This window comes from Ranitomeya variabilis, chromosome 6 (assembly GCF_051348905.1).
Source record: "Ranitomeya variabilis isolate aRanVar5 chromosome 6, aRanVar5.hap1, whole genome shotgun sequence".
In the NCBI taxonomy this organism is placed as follows: Eukaryota; Metazoa; Chordata; class Amphibia; order Anura; family Dendrobatidae; genus Ranitomeya; species Ranitomeya variabilis.
In genome coordinates, this window is record NC_135237.1 from 463847101 (window position 1) to 463868602 (window position 21502).

The 21502-nt window shown below is 47.6% G+C and overlaps 1 protein-coding gene across 2 annotated transcripts in view; it reads left to right on the forward strand.

The window, feature by feature from the left end:
• Positions 1-21502, forward strand: part of CLVS1 (clavesin 1) — a 131834-nt gene that overhangs the window by 78627 nt on the left and 31705 nt on the right. The gene's annotated exons all lie outside the window — the stretch shown is intronic.

Genomic DNA, 21502 nt, shown 5'->3' on the forward strand with positions numbered 1-21502 from the left:
GCGCACTTACTTTTGCACCCGGGGGCGCACTTACTTTTGCACCCGGGGGCGCACTTACTTTTGCACCCGGGGGCGCACTTACTTTTGCACCCGGGGGCGCACTTACTTTTGGGGCCGCACTTACTTTTGGTGGGCGGGGCTCCTCGGCCTCCGATTTGGTTGGTGGGGCCCCTCGTCCTCCGATTTGGTGGGTGGGGACCCTCGGCCTCCGATTTGGTGGGCGGGGACCGGCCTCCGATTTGGTGGGCGGGGACCCTCGACCTCCGATTTGGTGGGTGGGGACCCTCGGCCTCCGCTTTGGTGGGCGGGGCCCCTCGGCCTCCGATTTGGTGGGCGGGGTCCCTCTGCCTCCGATTTGGTGGGCGGGGACCCTTGGCCTCCGCTTTGGTTGGCGGGGCCCCACGGCCTCCGATTTGGTGGGCGGGGTCCCTCTGCCTCCGCTTTGGTGGGCGGGGCCCCTCGGCCTCCGATTTGGTGGGCGGGGACCCTCGGCCTCCGATTTGGTGGGCGGGGACCCTCGGCCTCCAATTTGGTGGGCGGGGACCCTCGACCTCCGATTTGGTGGGCGGGGACCCTCGGCCTCTGATTTGGTGGGCGGGGACCCTCGGCCTCCAATTTGGTAGGCGGGGACCCTCGGCCTCCGATTTGGTGGGCGGGGACCCTCGGCCTCCGATTTGGTGGGCGGGGCCCCTTGGCCTCCGATGTGGTGGTCGGGCCCCTCGGCCTCCGCTTTGGTGGGCGGGGCCGGGCCCCTCGGCCTCTGCTTTGGTGGGCGGGGCCGGGCCCCTCGGCCTCCGCTTTGGTGGGCGGGGCCGCTCGGCCTTCGATTTGTTGGGCGGGGCTCCTCAGCCTCCGATTTGGTTGGCGGGGCCCCTCGGCCTCCGATTTGGTGGGCGGGGCCCCTTATCCTCCAATTTGGTGGGCGGGGACCCTCGGCCTCCGATTTGGTGGGCGGGGACCCTCGGCCTCCGATTTGGTGGGCGGGGACCCTCGGCCTCCGATTTGGTGGGCGGGGACCCTCGGCCTCCGATTTGGTGGGCGGGGACCCTTGGCCTCTGATTTGGTGGGTGGGGCCCATCGGCCTCCGATGTGGTGGGCGGGGCCCCTCGGCCTCCGATTTGGTGGGCGGGGACCCTCGGCCTCCGATTTGGTAGGCGGGGCCCCTCGGCCTCCGATTTGGTGGGCGGGGACCCTCGGCCTCCAATTTGGTGGGCGAGGACCCTCGGCCTCCGATTTGTTGGGCGGGGCCCCTCGGCCTCCGATTTGGTGGGCGGGGCCCCTCGGCCTACGATTTGGTGGGTGGGGCCCCTCGGCCTCCGATGTGGTGGTCGGGGCCCCTCGGCCTCCGCTTTGGTGGGCGGGGCCGCTCGGCCTTCAATTTGTTGGGCGGGGCTCCTCGGCCTCCGATTTGGTTGGCGGGGCCCCTCGGACTCCGATTTGGTTGGCGGGGCCCCTTATCCTCCAATTTGGTGGGCGGGGACTCTCGGCCTCCGATTTGGTGGGCGGGGACCCTCGGCCTCCGATTTGGTGGGCGGGGCCCCTCGGCCTCCGATTTGGTTGGCGGGGCCCCTCGGCCTCCGATTTGGTGGGCGGGGACCCTCGGCCTCCGATTTGGTGTGTGCTCTGCCTGGGGCCACTGTGCTCTGCCTGGGGCCCCATATGCTGCCTGGGGCCCCTGTGCTCTGCCTGGGGCCCCATATGCTGCCTGGGGCCCCTGTGCTCTGCCTGGGGCCCCTGTGCTCTGCCTGGGGCCACTGTGCTCTGCCTGGGGCCCCATGTTCTGCCTGGGGCCACTGTGCTCTGCCTGGGGCCCCATAAGCTGCCTGGGGCCCCTGTGCTCTGCCTGGGACCCCTGTGCTCTGCCGGGGGCCCCATATGCTGCCTGGGGCCCCTGTGCTCTGCCTGGGGCCCCATATGCTGCCTGGGGCCACTGTGCTCTGCCTGGGGCCCCATATGCTGCCTGGGGCCCCTGTGCTCTGCCTGGGGCCCCATATGCTGCCTGGGGCCCCTGTGCTCTGCCTGGGGCCCCTGTGCTCTGCCTGGGGCCCCATGTTCTGCCTGGGGCCCCTGTGCTCTGCCTGGGGCCACTGTGCTCTGCCTGGGGCCCCATATGCTGCCTGGGGCCCTGTGCTCTGCCTGGGGCCCCATATGCTGCCTGGGGCCCCTGTGCTCTGCCTGGGGCCACTGTGCTCTGCCTGGGGCCCCATAGGCTGCCTGGGGCCCCTGTGCTCTGCCTGAGACCACTGTGCTCTTCCTGGGGCCCCATATGCTGCCTGGGGCCCCTGTGCTCTGCCTGGGGCCACTGTGCTCTGCCTGGGGCCCCATATGCTGCCTGGGGCCCCTGTGCTCTGCCTGGGTGTAGGACACTGGTGACGTCACTTATCTCCGGACATTAGCTCCAGACATTAGCTCCGGACATTAGCTCCGGACATTAGCTCCGGACATTATCTCAGGACATTAGCTCCGGACAAAGCCACGGAAGTTGGCACAAATTGCAGGAAGTAGTATTCTAGGCAATTATATATTAGATTAATCCGGTTGTATCACCACTAAATATATTGTTCACAGGAAAAGAAGTCTTAAAATAGTATCTCCTGTTTTCAGCATAGAAAGAATAGAGGAGTGGCTTTACTCCCGAATATTTTTTATTTTTTGGGGTGGGTGAAAAAGTATTTTGTTCATTGGGAGGCAAACATTGTTAAAGGGGTATTTCCAAGCTGTCTTTTGTGAAGCTCAGTGCTATGCAGTCTTCTTGCAATCTCCTCACTTCCTGGCAGGGTGGAGCTCTCCTCATTGAGTGACAGGATGGGTGAGTAGCAGAGCTGTAATATTAGTAGAACTATAAAGCTCAGCACAAGTTCTGCTATAACACATTAAAATATCAGTGGTTTGTTCTGGAGTTATCACTGTTATCAGTGTATTTACACATAGAGATTACAGGGCATTTTAATAAGCACAAAGTTCAAGATAGCAAAAGCGATCTGAACTGTGGCTATAGGAGTCCTGACAGATAGGCTGGTGATTTTGCAAGATTTATAACAGCAGCTAGTCAGCAGCTGAGAAGGAAGGGGATAGGGATGAGCAGAAAACTGCTGCATAGAAATGAATAGGCTATAAAGAGGTGGTGGCTGGGATATTTGGATTTATCCCCTCTCCTAGAATTTAACTACTGCACACACTCACCCAGGGTCTGGCCAGGTAGTAGTGGCTGAGCTCCATAGTAATCAGCTGTACACTATGAAAGATAAAAGCTCCCATTATAGGAGTATGATAGCAGATAGAAAAAGCAAGTCAGCTGCAAACTTGCTTATTTTAATGCTGTATAACTAACTAAAGCAATTTAACAACTTGAAAATCCTCCTTTAATAAAGCAATCAAACATATTGTTAAGATTGGGGTAAATTATGACATTTATAGATATGAGATGGGTGTTGCACTTTGAAATGAGGATTTTGTGAAATGGTCTACTTATTGTATACAGCAAGGAATATGGTTGAGCATACAACCTAGGAGATGCTGAAACCCCTGTGTGGGTTGGAGGAATACAATGACACCACACCATCAGGAGCCTGCAGCTTGAGATACGCTGTACATTGTAGGACTAGGGTTAGGGTAACTTCTATTTTGAAAGAGGGGGATTAACTGAAGTTCTTGTACTGAGTGGCTAAAGGGGGCACTATTTCTTTGTGGATCACTATTATGTCATTAATATCATTTGAGAAGCTAATACTTAGTATATGTGCACACATTAAGTATTTCCTGCAGACTTTTCTGCATCGGAAAAGTGTCTCTTGGCAGGAATAACGCAATATAAAAACATGCATTTTGAGTGCTTTTTTAATGCATTTTCTCACATTCATTAGAATTTGTGAAAAATGCTGCAAAAACGCTGAAAGTATTGAAATGCTGCAGATATGAAACTGATTCAAATCTGTAAGAAAAAAACTAAGCAACATGTGCATGAGACTACAGAAATCTAATTCACATTGCTGGGACAGTAAAATGCTTTTTTTTTTGCTGAAAAAAAAACACAGAAAAAACATGACGTGCACATACCCTTAGGTAAAGAATCTATTGCCATATGGGTGTCCTACTAAAATGTAAGATTTAAAGGAGGACGCTATTCACATGTGAAGCATCATCCATTTACCGATTTCTAGATGCAGCTTTTCAGTCTTTAGCAAATAGAAATTATCAGCAATTCTTTTACCAGTTATTTATAGGCTATAAAACACGCATTTCACGGTTACCGATTTTTCAATCTGTTAATCAGATGTCTTCTTGCTAGAACATTGCTAACATTTCACACACAGTGATTCTCTTTACTGCATTCAGGACTGTCTTTAATGCAGTAGTTTCACTCAATTGATCCTCTACTTAGCCACACACATTATGATTTGGCACACCAGCTCTGTCACTTTTTATGGCAGATGTATCTTTTTCATTGCTGTCATGTCCAAAAATGGAAAATCATTTGGATTTAAGTCTATGGTTGCAGCCATCAGAAGCAAATAAGAAAAAGTTATAATGTACTATAGTACAACCTACTGATTAAATATGTACAGCATATCCAAGCCTAAAACATAATTCATTTCTATTCTGACTCATGGGTATGTAGAACGCAGTGGTGCCTGGATAGACCTATTCTTTTGGGCGCTTCCGTATTGACCTGTACTCACGTTCATACCGATTTATCAGATAGCTTAACTCAGCCACGATCTCATGTAAGAAGACTCCAGGAAAAGAGGATTGCTTTAACCGAAATTCTTGTATTATGATGAAAGTAGCAGGTAAAAAGGAATATTCAACAGAGGACATGTAGAAGATGCATACAGATATGGTGATGATGACAAAATGGAGAATAAGGGCGTGAACAAACATACATCACAGGACTACAGTGAGAGAGTTGGGACAAAATACAGGGAAAAGCAAACTTCTGCCTAGAAAGAAGGATAAAACACAAACAATGCAAACATTGAATGATTTCCCAAGTCGTGGGACATGACACTCCCCGTCTGAAATCCTTGGATTTCACGATGTCCGTAATTCTTCGAAGTCGTTTGAACCTGAAAAAACAAGAGGAAGAAAATGTGCATGCAATAATAAAACATAAAAGATTTTTAAGTCCAACTCGTTGTTGTTGACCCGTAGATCACACCGAAAGATAAGTTAAAGTATATAAAACCCATCTTCAGATTGGGGAAGCCGCAAACATGCAAACTCTTCCACCAACCCAGAATCCAATGGGAATGTTAAGGGTTCAATCCAATGGAAAATGTCAACATTCAATAAACTGGGGAATGAGGAGGAACGCTCCCCGCCGTCAACATCCAGGAGCATGTTCAGTTCATGTGGTGTCCTCCTTTCGTAGAAGCAACACGAGTTCAGTGACCGGGCGGAAGAAGGTTCGGGTAGAGCCCCCTTTTGTCACCTTAACTTCTACCTTACGAGTCTTTCCGTCCTCACCGGGTAGGACCTTGGTGATAAGTCCCATTGGCCAGTCATTACGATGAGCCTCTTTGTCCTTTAAGAGAACAAGGTCTTCTTCTTGGATATTGGGACTGGGCGTCTGCCATTTGTGACGGTTTTGAAGCAAGTGTAAATATTTGGTCTTCCATCGATGCCAAAACACGTTAGCCAGGTGTTGTACTTGCCTCCACTGACGTCTGTAAATGTCCTTGTTATCGAAGTTCCCAGGTGGAACTGTAGCAGCTCCAATCTTCTGTGTGAGAAGTGTGGCTGGAGAAATATCAGAACCCAAGTTGAGGTCCTTTAGGTTTGTGGCGTGGTCCTCAGATGGAAACGCGTTCATTACGTCTTGTACAACTTCAGCAATTTCTACTGCCAATACCGCAGCGCAAAGCTCGAGTCTGGGTACAGAGTGTGCAGGCTTTGGAGTTAATTTGGCTTTACCCAGGATGAAACCACAGTGTACCTTGTTAGCTCCTAAGGTCATCAGATAAGCTACTGCGGCTATGGCTTCTGTAGATGCGTCAGAGAAAATATGGACTTCTCTTCTGATTGCAGTCAAAGGTGATCTTGGAGAATAACAACGTGGGACTTGGAGTTGCTCTAAGAACTTCAGAGACTTCTTCCACGCCTCCCACCTTTGCTGTTTCTGAGTTGGGAGCGGGGTGTCCCAATCCGTGTTCTCGGCCGTAAGCTGTCTTAACAGTATCTTGCCTTGAATAGTGATGGGTGCTACAAACCCGAGAGGATCATAGATGCTATTTATGACAGATAGGACTCCTTGTTTGGTAAAGGGTTTGTCATAGGGTGACACTTGGAAAGTGAAGGTGTCCCGTTTGATATCCCACAGTAGACCAAGGCTGCGCTGTGTTGGAGGAACATCGGAACCCAAGTTGAGGTCCTTTAGGTTTGAGGCACGGTCCTCAGATGGAAACGCGTTCATTACCTCTTGACTGTTAGAGATAATCTTGTGGAGTCTGAGGTTTGATGTGGATAGCATTTCCTGTGTCCTGGAGAGTAGGTCAATTGCATCTTCGCTTGTGGGCAAGGACTTGAGCCCATCGTCCACGTAGAAGTTCTTCTCTACAAATTGCCGAGCATCGGAACCGTACTCTCTCTCACCTTCCTGGGCTGTCCGTCTCAGTCCATAGATCGCCACAGCAGGTGAGGGACTGTTGCCGAAGACATGGACCTTCATCCGGTAGTCTATGACCTGATTGTTGACGTTGTTGTCCTTGTGCCATAGGAACCTAAGATAGTTTCTGTTGTCTTCTTTCACAATGAAGCAATGAAACATCTGCTGAATGTCGGCCATTATGGCAACAGGTTCTTGTCTGAAGCGGATCAATACTCCAAGGAGGCTGTTGTTCAGGTTGGGCCCAGTTAGGAGCAGGTTATTGAGAGAGAGGCCTTCAAACTGAGCACTGGAGTCAAACACCACTCTGATCTGATTAGGCTTGCGAGGGTGATAGACACCAAAGGATGGAAGATACCAACATTCTTCTCCCTCCCTCAGTGGTGGCGCAGGTTCAGCATGATTTCTGTCAAAGATGTTCTGCATAAAGTCAATGAAATGCTTCTCCATCTCTGGTTTCCTCTTTAGGGTACGCTTTAAGGATGAGAACCTTGCAGTTGCTTGCTGCAGGTTGTTCGGCAACCTCACTCTTGGGAAACGAAAGGGTAAAGGAGCTACCCAACTGTTGGAGTCGTCTTGAACAAATTCTTTATCCATAACCTTTATAAATTCTTTATCTTCCCTTGTGGGTGCCAACTTGTTGTCATTACTTGTGGAATCGAACACTGATGACCCGAGGTTTTCTTCCCAGGACTGGAGTGTGTTCATGTTGTTGAAGGATTCCTGTTGCCACTTGGTGTTGCTCACTTTCTCTTTCACCCAGTAGTGATGTGGGCATGGTTGGAAATGGGTGCTGCGACCATTTGACAAGATGTGTGTCTTGTAAGAGGAGATGTTGTTGGGTCTCTTCATCTTGTGTATGCAAACATTGCCTATGATTACCCAGCCTAGATCTAAGCGTTGGGCAAATGGTGCATCGTGTGGTCCATTAATTTGCTGACGCACCTTGTGCAGCCGGAGAATGTCTCTGCCAAGCAGAATCAGGATATCTGCACTGTTGTTGAGGGCTGGTATCTTGTTTGCTATCCCCTTGAGATGTTGGTGATGAAGAGCAGCCTCTGGCGTTGGGATCTCTTCTCGATTAGATGGAATCTGGTTGCACTCGACCAGTGTAGGTAACGGTATCTCGACGGTGTTCTCGAGAGATGTCGCTGTAAGACCACTGGCCCTTCTCCCATAAACCTCTGTAACACCACTGCAGGTACCTAAGGTGTAAGGGTAGGCATTTCCCTTTAAGTTAAACATATCAAAGAGTTCTGACCTTGCAAGTGATCGGTTGCTCTGATCATCCAGAAGGACGTACACCTTCACGGCTTTCTCTGGGTGACCATTGGGATATACGTTCACCAGGCAAATCTTCGCACAGGACTTGTCCCAGAGGTCTTCTCCGCAGACTTCTGTGCATTAAGAAGATATTGTGGTATGGCTTGCAGTTTGAGCTGCGTCCTCCCCGCCATGGCTCGTGGTGGGGGAAGGAGTAAGTGTAGAGTCAGGACGGAATGGGTGGAGTGCTTGTACGTGGTCCTCACTGTCACACTCCATGCACTTAATTGTAGTTTTACAGTCTTTAGCAAGGTGTTCAGTAGAAGCACAACATCTGTAGCATACCCCGAACTTCTTTAGAAGCTCCTTGCGTTCTAGGAGCGGTTTCTTCCTGAAGCCGATGCACTTTTTTAAGGGATGTGGCTTCTTGTGGATGGGACACTCACGATTTGGGTTCTCTATCTTTTCACTTTTGTTACTCTTGCCTGGGGCTGATGTTGGTATGGGAAGAATATCCGTCTTCTTCACTGACACTGGACCCCTGCGGTTTCTGTCGTTCGAGCGTGCGCTGACGTATTTAGAAGGAGGTGAAGCTGGGCCACTGGATTCTTGGTAGGAAAAGCTTGGGTCGTTCTTGCGTTCTGCCACATCTTTTATAAACTCACAGAAGTAGGAGAATGGAGGAAATGACACTTGATGGTCTTTCTTGTATTTTGACCCTAGTGTAGTCCACCTTTCTTGCACGTTGTACGGTAGCTTGGAGATAATGGGATTTACTCCACGAGCAGTGTCCAGATAGCTGAGGCCAGGTAGGTGGGTGTCTGCCTTGGCCAGATGGAGCTCTAACAGCAAGTCACTGAGCTCCAGGAACTTTGAACTGTCTTTGCTTGCTATCTTTGGAAAACTCTGTAGACACTTGAACAGTGCATCCTCTATGGCTTCTGGACTGCCAAAGTTTTTCTCTAGTCTTTCCCATGCAGCCATGAGACCAGCCATTGGATTACTGATATGTACAGACCTGAGTCTCTTGACACGCTCTGTGGATTGTGGTCCTAGCCATCTGATTAGCAGGTCCAGCTCTTCGGCAGCAGTGATGCCGAGGTCACTAGTTACGGTTCTAAAGGCATTTTTCCAACCTCTGTAATTTTCAGGTTGGTCGTCAAACCTTGTGAGACCGGTTTTAGTAAGTTCGCGGCGAATCATGTACCTTGCGAAGTCAGACATGTCTGTTCTTTCTGACTTAGGATGCACGAATGTGGGCTGAGCGGTGTTGTACATAGGAGTGGAGACGTCTTGGCCTTGAAACGTGGGTAAGTATGGAGTGGCATATGCATTTAGTCCAGCAACCGGTTTGGTGGGTATAGTCTCTGCTACATGCGGAGCTGGCACTATGCGGTTGTCGAGAGTATAATGACCTGCCGGTATATTGGGTTGCGTGTAGATAATAGCCTGTGGAGTTTGATGAGATGCAGGGTCTTGGCGCATACCGGAATACGAAGGAAGTTCAAGTTCGGGAGCATTGTACTGACCTTGAGTGTAGGGTTCTGTAAGTGGATAGGCATCCTGGTGCCCTGGAGAAGCATGAACGCCATCAGGAGTGTTAGTGATGATCTGCGGTTCGCCATTTTGGCTTAGCACGTAGTCTCTTGTGCGTTCAATAGGGTCCTCTGCCTCCACTTCACACAAACTGATGCTGTCTCTTTGACTCCCACTGATAGCTCGCTCCAGGATCCTTAACTCCGCCATGGCTGTTGCGTGCTCACATTCCTTCTCCAGAGCTTCCTTGCGTGCTGCATCCGCATCCATGTCTGCTCTCCTTTGTGCTGCATCCATTTCTGCTCTCTTTTGTGCTGCATCCATTTCTGCTCTCTTTTGTGCTGTGGCTGCGTCCATATCTGCTCTCCTTTGCGCAAAGGCTGCTTGTATCTTAGACGTTTCTGCCTTAGCACGTGCCCTTATAAGCTGCTGGCTGAGAGTGGAATATTTTGATGAACTTGACCTAGATGAGCGTTTTGAGTGCTTAGACGATTTGGATGAGCGAGATGATGCATCTGGTGTCCGTGCAATTTTAGCCTCTATCTTTGTCTTAATGTCGCGTACGGTGTAGTCCCTTTCAGAATTAAGTTGCTGGAAACTTTGCAATTCTTTTAAAGTCTCTGGCAGATTCAGTTTTTTCAGGAGAGTAATGTATTGGTCAGTCTTCTCCATATACCTTTGGTATGCTGTGCATAATTGTTCTAGGACTCCCTCTAGTGGTAACTCATGAGAAGCAGGCCTTGATACAGTGTCTATGTGACTCAGCACTTTCTCCCATAGTGAAGACACATCACGATATACAACACCTTTTTCAGTCTCTAAATTCTCCATGACTTTCCATGTAGGTTTAACTGTACGTTTTCCTCTTTCACTAGCTGGTGGATGGGGATCTGGGTCTCTGTCCTGTGTTTGTAAGTCTGGTAGGGACATTGTATTCCTTGCTTCAGACATGATTTCCTTGCAGGCAGGAAGAGTGGATGATGAGGGTTATACTTCTCACTGTTTATCTGCAGTGTGTGCTTCTATGCACACTGGGGTCTGGCTGGGAACTGGGTTACTGTGTATCTGGGAAATGTCCTTTTCCACTGAGGTTCAGCACAGACCTTGAGTTACTGTCTCTGAAGGCAGGCTATTCCTTTTTACTATTCTGACTCATGGGTATGTAGAACGCAGTGGTGCCTGGATAGACCTATTCTTTTGGGCGCTTCCGTATTGACCTGTACTCACGTTCATACCGATTTATCAGATAGCTTAACTCAGCCACGATCTCATGTAAGAAGACTCCAGGAAAAGAGGATTGCTTTAACCGAAATTCTTGTATTATGATGAAAGTAGCAGGTAAAAAGGAATATTCAACAGAGGACATGTAGAAGATGCATACAGATATGGTGATGATGACAAAATGGAGAATAAGGGCGTGAACAAACATACATCACAGGACTACAGTGAGAGAGTTGGGACAAAATACAGGGAAAAGCAAACTTCTGCCTAGAAAGAAGGATAAAACACAAACAATGCAAACATTGAATGATTTCCCAAGTCGTGGGACATGACAATTTCAGTTTTGCAGGATACCTCTTGATATTACCATTATCAGGAATGTCTTTACATGTACAGAATTGTATTCAATTAGCCCAAAATCAAAATGAATGACAATGGCCACCACTGTCGTAAAAAAATTAAGGACTTGTGCTCCTTAAACTCCAAGGCCGGGGTCACACTTGTGAGTGCAATGTGAGAAACTTGCGCGAGTCTCTCGTATCAATACCCGGCACTGCTGCTGGCTGTCGGGAATGGAGTGTTCAGCTGCATAGAAATACATGCAGTCACACATTGCGGTCCCGAGTGCCGGCGGCAGTGCCGGGTATTGATGCGAGAGACTCGCGCAAGTTTCTCACATTGCACTCACAAGTGTGACCCCGGCCTAATGTTCTGAACTGTCAAGGATTTACACATTCCTTTCCTTGTGTGACCTTGTTGTGGCGGAGATACTACCTAGTTATCTTAGTGGCTTTAATATTATGCAAATGCCTTATTTATGCTGATTTTACGTTGTGTATTTCCCTGCTGGGAATTCATAGCCTGGCACTGTTGCTGCCAGTATTGTGGCTGTTGTGAGCCTACATAATTAATAATTCTCATTATTCCCTTACCTCCCACAGTTAAACACAACTGTAACGTATAATATACATTAAAGAGAATCTGTCACCCCAGGGGCATATATGACCTATTAATATGGGCATACAGGTAATGGAAATGTTACACTAGACTAGTCCTACCTGTATGCATCATACTAACGGTCTTTTTGCTGAGAAATGTTATATTCTTTCTTTATGCTAATGATTTCTACCATAATATAATAATTACCCCTCTCCCATCAGCATCAGTTACGGCCCCAGAATCCCGTGCCTGCGACCTGCACTCCCTCAGAAATACATACCTTATCCTCCCTTCTATGGGCACTGCATTTAGGGATCTTCTGTGCAGGTGCGGGAGAATCACTCTGTTGTGTTTGCATATAACATGCTCTCCCCACTTTCTCCCTTCATATTCATCGCTATGTACACTGTCATGGTTCCCAATGGCAAGGGAACGTAAGAAACATATAAATAACGAACGAGCTCTCGGGTGATGGAAACTCGAGTTGACCGTGAGCTAAATCTACCACACAACTAATAGTAGCCAGGGAGCATACCTACGGCTTCCTATATGCCACGCGCCAGCCGGAGGACTAACTACGCCTGGTAGAGGAAGAAACAGACCTGGCTTACCTCTAGGGAAATACCCCAAAAGATGATAGCAGCCCCCCACATGTAATAACGGTGAATTAAGAGGAAAAGACATACACAGTATGAAAGTAGATTTAGCAAAGAGAGGTCCACTTACTAGATAGCAGAAAGATACAAAAGAGGACTTCACGGTCAACTGAAAACCCTTTCAAAAACCATCGTGAAATTACTTTAAGACTCCTGTGTCAACTCTAGACACAGGAGTGGCAATTTCAGCCCGCAAGAGCTTCCAGCTACAGAGAATTACAAAAACTGCAAACTGGACAAAAGGTACAAAACAAAAAGGACAAAGTCCACTTAGCTGATCAGCAGACTAGTAGCAGGAACATGCAACCGAAGGCTCTGGTTACAATGATGACCGGCAAGGAAATGACTGGAGAGCAAGGCTAAATAGGAAACTCCCAAACACTGATGGAAGCAGGTGAACAGAAGCAGCAAAGTGCAAACAAGTCACCAATACCACCAGCAACCACCAGGGGAGCCCAAAAAGCGGATACACAACAGTACCCTCCCCTTAAGGAGGGGGCACCGAACCCTCACAAGAACCGCCAGGGCGATCTGGATGAGCCCTATGAAAGACACGAACCAAATCCGAGGCATGAACATCAGAGGCAGTTATCCAAGAATTATCTTCCTGACCATAGCCCTTCCATTTAACCAGATATTGAAGTCTCCGTCTGGAAATACGGGAGTCCAAGATCTTTTCTACCACGTACTCCAATTCACCCTCCACCAGCACAGGAGCAGGAGGTTCAGTAGAAGGAACCACCGGTACCTCATATCTCCGCAACAGCGACCGATGGAACACATTATGGATAGCGAAAGATGCCGGGAGGTCCAAACGAAAGGAGACAGGGTTAAGAATCTCCAAAATCCTATAAGGACCGATGAACCGAGGCTTAAATTTAGGAGAAGAAACCCTCATAGGGACAAAACGGGAAGACAACCACACCAAGTCCCCAACACGAAGGTGGGGGCCAACACGACGACGGCGGTTAGCAAACTGCTGAGTCCTCTCCTGGGACAATTCCAAATTATCCAAGTACACTATCATAAATTTATCCAAATATTCACGGAAAATATCATGCATTAAGGACTGAAAGACAGAAGGTGCATTAGAAAGGCCGAAAGGCATTACCAAATACTCAAAATGGCCCTCGGGCGTATTAAATGCGGTTTTCCACTCATCCCCCTGCTTAATTCGCACCAAATTATACGCCCCACGAAGATCAATCTTAGAGAACCACTTAGCCCCCCTTATGCGAGCAAACAAATCAGTCAGCAAAGGCAATGGATACTGATATTTGACTGTAATTTTATTCAGGAGTCGATAATCAATACAAGGCCTCAGAGAGCCATCCTTTTTAGAGACAAAGAAAAAACCGGCTCCTAAAGGTGATGAAGAAGGACGAATATGTCCCTTTTCCAGGGACTCCTTAATATACTCGCGCATAGCAGCATGTTCAGGTACAGATAGGTTAAACAAACGACCCTTTGGAAATTTACTGCCAGGAATCAGATCTATGGCGCAATCACAATCCCTGTGAGGAGGGAGTGAACCAATTTTAGGCTCTTCAAAAATATCACGATAATCAGACAAAAATGCCGGAATCTCAGATGGAATAGATGACGAAATGGACACCAAAGGAGTGTCCCCATGAGCCCCCCGACATCCCCAGCTTAACACAGACATAGCTTTCCAGTCAAGGACTGGGTTATGAGACTGTAACCATGGTAATCCAAGCACCAAAACATCATGTAAATTGTACAACACAAGGAAGCGAATCACCTCCTGATGGTCTGGAGTCATACGCATAGTCACTTGCGTCCAGAACTGTGGTTTATTACAAGCCAAAGGTGTAGAATCAATACCCTTCAGAGGTATAGGGACTTCCAGAGGCTCTAAATCAAACCCACAGTGCCTGGCAAAGGACCAGTCCATAAGACTCAGAGCGGCGCCAGAGTCCACATAGGCATCCACGGTAATAACTGATAATGAACAAATCAAGGTTACAGACAAAATAAATTTGGACTGTAAAGTGCCAATTGAAATAGACTTGTCAACCTTCCTAGTACGTTTAGAGCATGCCGATATAACATGAGCAGAATCACCACAATAAAAGCATAACCCATTTTTACGCCTATAATTCTGCCGCTCGCTTCTGGACATAATTCTGTCACATTGCATTTTCTCTGGCGTCTCTTCAGAAGATACCGCCAAATGGTGCACGGGTTTGCGCTCCCGCAAACGCCGATCAACCTGAATTGCCAATGTCATGGACTCATTCAGACCTGTAGGCGCAGGGAACCCGACCATAACATCTTTAACGGCATCAGAAAGGCCCTCTCTGAAATTTGCCGCTAAGGCGCACTCATTCCACTCCACTGAGTAAGCACAGACCATTTACGAAATTTTTGGCAGTATATCTCAGCTTCGTCTTGCCCTTGAGATAGGGCTATCAAAGCTTTTTCAGCTTGAATCTCCAAATTAGGTTCCTCATAAAGCAACCCTAAAGCCAGGAAAAACGCATCCACATTGAGCAACGCAGGATCCCCTGGTGCCAATGAAAATGCCCAATTTTGAGGGTCACCTCGCAGCAAAGAAATTACAATCTTAACCTGCTGGACAGGATCTCCTGAGGAGTGAGGTCTGAGAGAAAGGAACAATTTACAATTATATTTGAAATTCAGAAACCGAGATCTATCTCCGGAAAACACCTCTGGTGTAGGGATTTTAGGTTCAGAAATAGGAGTATGCATAACAAAATCTTGTAAATTTTGAACCTTCGTAGCAAGATTATTTAAACCTGCAGCCAAACTCTGAGGATCCATCTTTAAACAGGTGAGCTCAGAGCCATTCAAGGATTATAAGGAGAGAAAGGCAAAGGCAGTAATTAGAGCTGAAATACAACTGATCCAACTATGGAGCAAGCATAGGGAAAAAGAAGAAAAAAAAAAAAAAATTTTACAGACTTCTTTTTTCTCTCCTTTCTTCTGCCAATAAGTTTTAACTCGGGCCGGTCATACTGTCATGGTTCCCAATGGCAAGGGAACGTAAGAAACATATAAATAACGAACGAGCTCTCGGGTGATGGAAACTCGAGTTGACCGTGAGCTAAATCTACCACACAACTAATAGTAGCCAGGGAGCATACCTACGGCTTCCTATATGCCACGCGCCAGCCGGAGGACTAACTACGCCTGGTAGAGGAAGAAACAGACCTGGCTTACCTCTAGGGAAATACCCCAAAAGATGATAGCAGCCCCCCACATGTAATAACGGTGAATTAAGAGGAAAAGACATACACAGTATGAAAGTAGATTTAGCAAAGAGAGGTCCACTTACTAGATAGCAGAAAGATACAAAAGAGGACTTCACGGTCAACTGAAAACCCTTTCAAAAACCATCGTGAAATTACTTTAAGACTCCTGTGTCAACTCTAGACACAGGAGTGGCAATTTCAGCCCGCAAGAGCTTCCAGCTACAGAGAATTACAAAAACTGCAAACTGGACAAAAGGTACAAAACAAAAAGGACAAAGTCCACTTAGCTGATCAGCAGACTAGTAGCAGGAACATGCAACCGAAGGCTCTGGTTACAATGATGACCGGCAAGGAAATGACTGGAGAGCAAGGCTAAATAGGAAACTCCCAAACACTGATGGAAGCAGGTGAACAGAAGCAGCAAAGTGCAAACAAGTCACCAATACCACCAGCAACCACCAGGGGAGCCCAAAAAGCGGATACACAACAGTACACATGGTTCCTAGCGATGACTGTGCAGGAAGGAAGTGGGGAAATCATATTATCGTCTCACACACTGGAGGTATCGTCTAAAATTTTCTGGTAGATGGCTGCGCTGACTTTGGTCTTGATAAAACACAGTGGATGAATGATTGTGGAAACTTCACACTAGACCTCAAACAGCTTGGATTGTGGCCTCTCCACTCTTCATCCAGACTCTGAGCCCTTGATTTCCAAATAAAATACAAAATTTACTTTCATCTAAAAACAACAACTTGGACCACTGAGCAATAGTCTAGTTCTTTTTCCTTGGCTCAGGCACGTTTGTGGCCTGCTGGAGGTCATTTTGCAGAGCTCTGGCAGTGCTCCTCCTGTTCCTCCTTGCACAAAGGCTGAGGTAGCGGTGCTGCTCGGTGGGTTGTTGCCCTCCTACGGCCCCCTCCACATCTCCTGGTGTACTGGCCTGTCTCCTGGTAGCGCCTCCAGCCTCTGGACACTACGCTGACAGACACAGCAAACCTTCTTGCCACAGCTCGCATTGATGTGCCATCCTGGATGAGCTGCACTATCTGAGCCACTTGTGTGGGTTGTAGAGTCCTTCTCATGCTACCACGAGTGTGATAGCACAACCAACATTGGTACTGAGATGTGGTCTGTGGTCCCCACCTGCAGAACCACTCCTTTATTGAGTGTGTCTTGATAATTGCCAACAATTTCTATCTGTTGTCTATTCCATTTGCACAACAGCATGTGAAATTGATTGTCAAACAGTGTTGCTTCCTAAGTGGACAGTTTGATTTCACAGAAGTTTGATGCACTTGGAGTTATATTCAGTTGTTTAAGTGTTCCATTTATTTTTTGAGCAGTGTACATATATACAGTATATATATATATATATATATATATATATATATATATATATATATATGTCTCACGGACATACATATATATATACACTCACCGGCCACTTTATTAGGTACACCTGTCCAACTTCTTGTTAACACTTAATTTCTAATCAGCCAATCACATGGCGGCAACTCAGTGCATTTAGGCATGTAGACATGGTCAAGACAATCTCCTGCAGTTCAAACCGAGCATCAGTATGGGGAAGAAAGGTGATTTGAGTGCCTTTGAACGTGGCATGGTTGTTGGTGCCAGAAGGGCTGGTCTGAGTATTTCAGAAACTGCTGATCTACTGGGATTTTCACGCACAACCATCTCTAGGGTTTACAGAGAATGGTCCGAAAAAGAAAAAAAATCCAGTGAGCGGCAGTTCTGTGGGCGGAAATGCCTTGTTGATGCCAGAGGTCAGAGGAGAATGGGCAGACTGGTTCGAGCTGATAGAAAGGCAACAGTGACTCAAATCGCCACCCGTTACAACCAAGGTAGGCCTAAGAGCATCTCTGAACGCACAGTGCGTCGAACTTTGAGGCAGATGGGCTACAGCAGCAGAAGACCACACCGGGTACCACTCCTTTCAGCTAAGAACAGGAAACTGAGGCTACAATTTGTACAAGCTCATCGAAATTGGACAGTAGAAGATTGGAAAAACGTTGCTTGGTCTGATGAGTCTCGATTTCTGCTGCGACATTCGGATGGTAGGGTCAGAATTTGGTGTAAACAACATGAAAGCATGGATCCATCCTGCCTTGTATGGAGCATCTTTGGGATGTGCAGCCGACAAATCTGCGGCAACTGGGTGATGCCATCATGTCAATATGGACCAAAATCTCTGAGGAATGCTTCCAGCACCTTGTTGAATCTATGCCACGAAGAATTGAGGCAGTTCTGAAGGCAAAAGGGGGTCCAACCCGTTACTAGCATGGTGTACCTAATAAAGTGGCCGGTGAGTGTATATATATATATATATACTAGGTTGTGGCCCGATTCTAACGCATCGGGTATTCTAGAATATGCATGTCCCCGTAGTATATGGACAATGATGATTCCAGAATTCGCGGCAGACTGTGCCCATCGCTGATTGGTCGAGGCAACCTTTATGACATCATCGTCGCCATGGCAACCATTATGACATCTGTTGTGGATTCTGTTTTTGGGCTCCCTCTGGTGGTTACGGCTGGTACTGGGTGACTTTGGTGGGTTGCGGTCTCTGCTTTCCACCTGTCCATCAGAGGCTGGGTGTTTCCTATTTAACCTGGCTTTTCTGTCATTCCCTTGCCGGGTATCAATGTACTCAGATGTGCTCAGTTTGGTTCCTGACTACCTGCTCCCAGATCTCTCAGGATAAGCTAAGTTCTGTTTTTTAGTTGTTTGGTTTTTTGTCCAGCTTGCTAATTATGACTCTATGCTAGCTGGTAGCTCTAGTGGGCTGAGGTTCTCCCCATGTGCCATGAGTTGGCACATGGGTTCTTGTAATCTCAGGATGGTTTTTGATTAGGGTTTTTTGCTGACCGCTCAGACCCCTTTTGTATCATTCTGCTTTCTAGTTATAGCGGGCCTCATTTTGCTAAATCTATTTTCATCTCTATGTGCGTGCCTTCCTCTCATTTCACCGTCAATACATGTGGGGGGCAACTATACCTTTTGGGGTTCATTCCTCTGGAGGCAAGCTAGGTCTTTATTTCCTCTGCAGTGCTAGTTAGCTCTTAGGCTGGCGCGTGGCGTCTAGAATCAACGTAGGCACGCTCCCTGGCTATTTCTAGTTGTGTTTGTCAGGAGTAGGGCAGCGGTCAGCCCAGGTTCCATCACCCTAGAGCTCGTCTGTTATTTATGTTATTTCTCGTTTTGTCCCTATGAAGGTCTCTTCTCCTAAGTTCAAGCCTCGGTTCATCGGTCCTTATAAGATCTTGGAGATTCTTAACCCCGTATCTTTTCGTTTGGATCTCCCAGCATCATTTGCTATTCATAATGTGTTCCATCGGTCGTTATTGCGGAGGTATGAGGTGCCCGTTGTTCCTTCGGTTGAGCCTCCTGCTCCTGTGCTGGTGGAGGGAGAATTGGAGTATGTTGTTGAGAAGATCTTGGATTCTCGTGTTTCCAGATGTAAACTCCAGTATTTGGTTAAGTGGAAGGGTTATGGTCAGGAGGATAATTCCTGGGTGGTCGCCTCTGATGTTCATGCGACTGATTTGGTCCGCGCCTTCCATAGAGCTCATCCTGATCGCCCTGGGGGTTCTCGTGAGGGTTCGGTGACCCCTCCTCAAGGGGGGGGTACTGTTGTGGATTCTGTTTTTGGGCTCCCTCTGGTGGTTACGGCTGGTACTGGGTGACTTTGGTGGGTTGCGGTCTCTGCTTTCCACCTGTCCATCAGAGGCTGGGTGTTTCCTATTTAACCTGGCTTTTCTGTCATTCCCTTGCCGGGTATCAATGTACTCAGATGTGCTCAGTTTGGTTCCTGACTACCTGCTCCCAGATCTCTCAGGATAAGCTAAGTTCTGTTTTTTAGTTGTTTGGTTTTTTGTCCAGCTTGCTAATTATGACTCTATGCTAGCTGGTAGCTCTAGTGGGCTGAGGTTCTCCCCATGTGCCATGAGTTGGCACATGGGTTCTTGTAATCTCAGGATGGTTTTTGATTAGGGTTTTTTGCTGACCGCTCAGACCCCTTTTGTATCATTCTGCTTTCTAGTTATAGCGGGCCTCATTTTGCTAAATCTATTTTCATCTCTATGTGCGTGCCTTCCTCTCATTTCACCGTCAATACATGTGGGGGGCAACTATACCTTTTGGGGTTCATTCCTCTGGAGGCAAGCTAGGTCTTTATTTCCTCTGCAGTGCTAGTTAGCTCTTAGGCTGGCGCGTGGCGTCTAGAATCAACGTAGGCACGCTCCCTGGCTATTTCTAGTTGTGTTTGTCAGGAGTAGGGCAGCGGTCAGCCCAGGTTCCATCACCCTAGAGCTCGTCCGTTATTTATGTTATTTTGCTTGTCCAGTGCGATCCCCAGCCATTGGGATCCATGACAGTATAGCCGGCCTTCAAAGTGTTAATTGTTTGGGCTGAAGCAGGAGAAAAAGAAGTGTTTAAGGGAAATTTTTTTTTTTTTTCCCCTCAGAGTTTTGCTGCCTAGCCCTTAATTGCTGTCTAGCTGCTTCTTACCTCCTCTTAACCCTTGAATGGCTCTGACCTTAGCTGTTTAACATGGATGTCCAGAGTTTGGCTTCCAGCCTGAGTAATCTTGCTGCAAAAGTTCAAAACATACAGGATTTTGTTGTTCACACTCCCATGTCTGAACCTAGAATTCCTATTCCAGAGTTTTTTTCTGGAGATAGATCTACCTTCCTGAATTTCAGGAACAATTGCAAATTGTTTCTTTCTTTGAAATCTCGCTCCTCTGGAGACCCTGCTTAGCAGGTTAAGATTGTAATATCTTTCCTGCGGGGCGACCCTCAGAATTGGGCATTTGCATTGGCACCAGGGGATCCTGCATTGCTCAGTGTGGATGCGTTTTTTCTGGCACTGGGATTGCTCTATGAGGAACCTAACCTGGAGATTCAGGCTGAAAAGGCTTTATTAGCCCTCTCTCAGGGGCATGATGAAGCGGAAGTATATTGTCAAAAATTTCGGAAATGGTCGGTGCTTACTCAGTGGAATGAGTGCGCCCTGGCTGCAAACTTCAGAGATGGTCTTTCTGAGGCCATTAAGGATATTATGGTGGGGTTCCCTGCGCCTACAGGTCTGAATGAGTCTATGACTATGGCCATTCAGATTGATCGGCGTTTACGGGAGCGCAAACCTGTGCACCAGTTGGCGGTGTCTTCTGAACAGGCACCTGAGACTATGCAATGTGATAGAATTCAGTCCAGAAGTGAACGGCAAAATTATAGGCGGAAAAATGGATTGTGTTTTTATTGTGGTGATTCAGCTCATGTTATATCAGCATGCTCTAAACGCACAAAAAAGGTTGATAAATCTTTTGCCATTAGTACTCTGCAGTCTAAGTTCATTTTGTCTGTAACTCTGATTTGTTCACTGTCATCCATTTCCGTCGATGCCTATGTGGATTCGGGCGCTGCCCTGAGTCTTATGGATTGGTCATTTGCCAAACGCTGCGGTTTTAGTCTGGAGCCTCTGGAAGTTCCTATTCCTTTGAAGGGAATTGACTCTACACCATTGGCTATGAATAAACCGCAGTACTGGACACAAGTGACCATGCGCATGACTCCCATTCATCAGGAGGTGATTCGCTTCCTTGTACTGTATAATTTACATGATGTACTAGTGCTTGGTCTGCCATGGTTACAAACTCATAATCCTGTCCTGGATTGGAAAACAATGTCTGTGTTAAGCTGGGGATGTCAGGGGGTTCATGATGATGCACCTCTGATTTCAATCGCTTCATCTACTCCTTCTGAGGTCCCCGCGTTTTTGTCTGACTATCGGGATGTTTTTGAGGAGCCTAAGCTCAATTCGCTCTCTCCTCATAGGGATTGTGACTGTGCTATAGAATTAATTCCTGGCAGTAAGTTCCCTAAGGGTCGTTTATTTAATCTGTCAGTGCCAGAGCATACTGCTATGCGGAATTATATTAAGGAGTCCTTGGAAAAGGGACATATTCGTCCATCTTCATCCCCTCTGGGAGCAGGTTTTTTTTTCGTGGCAAAAAAAGATGG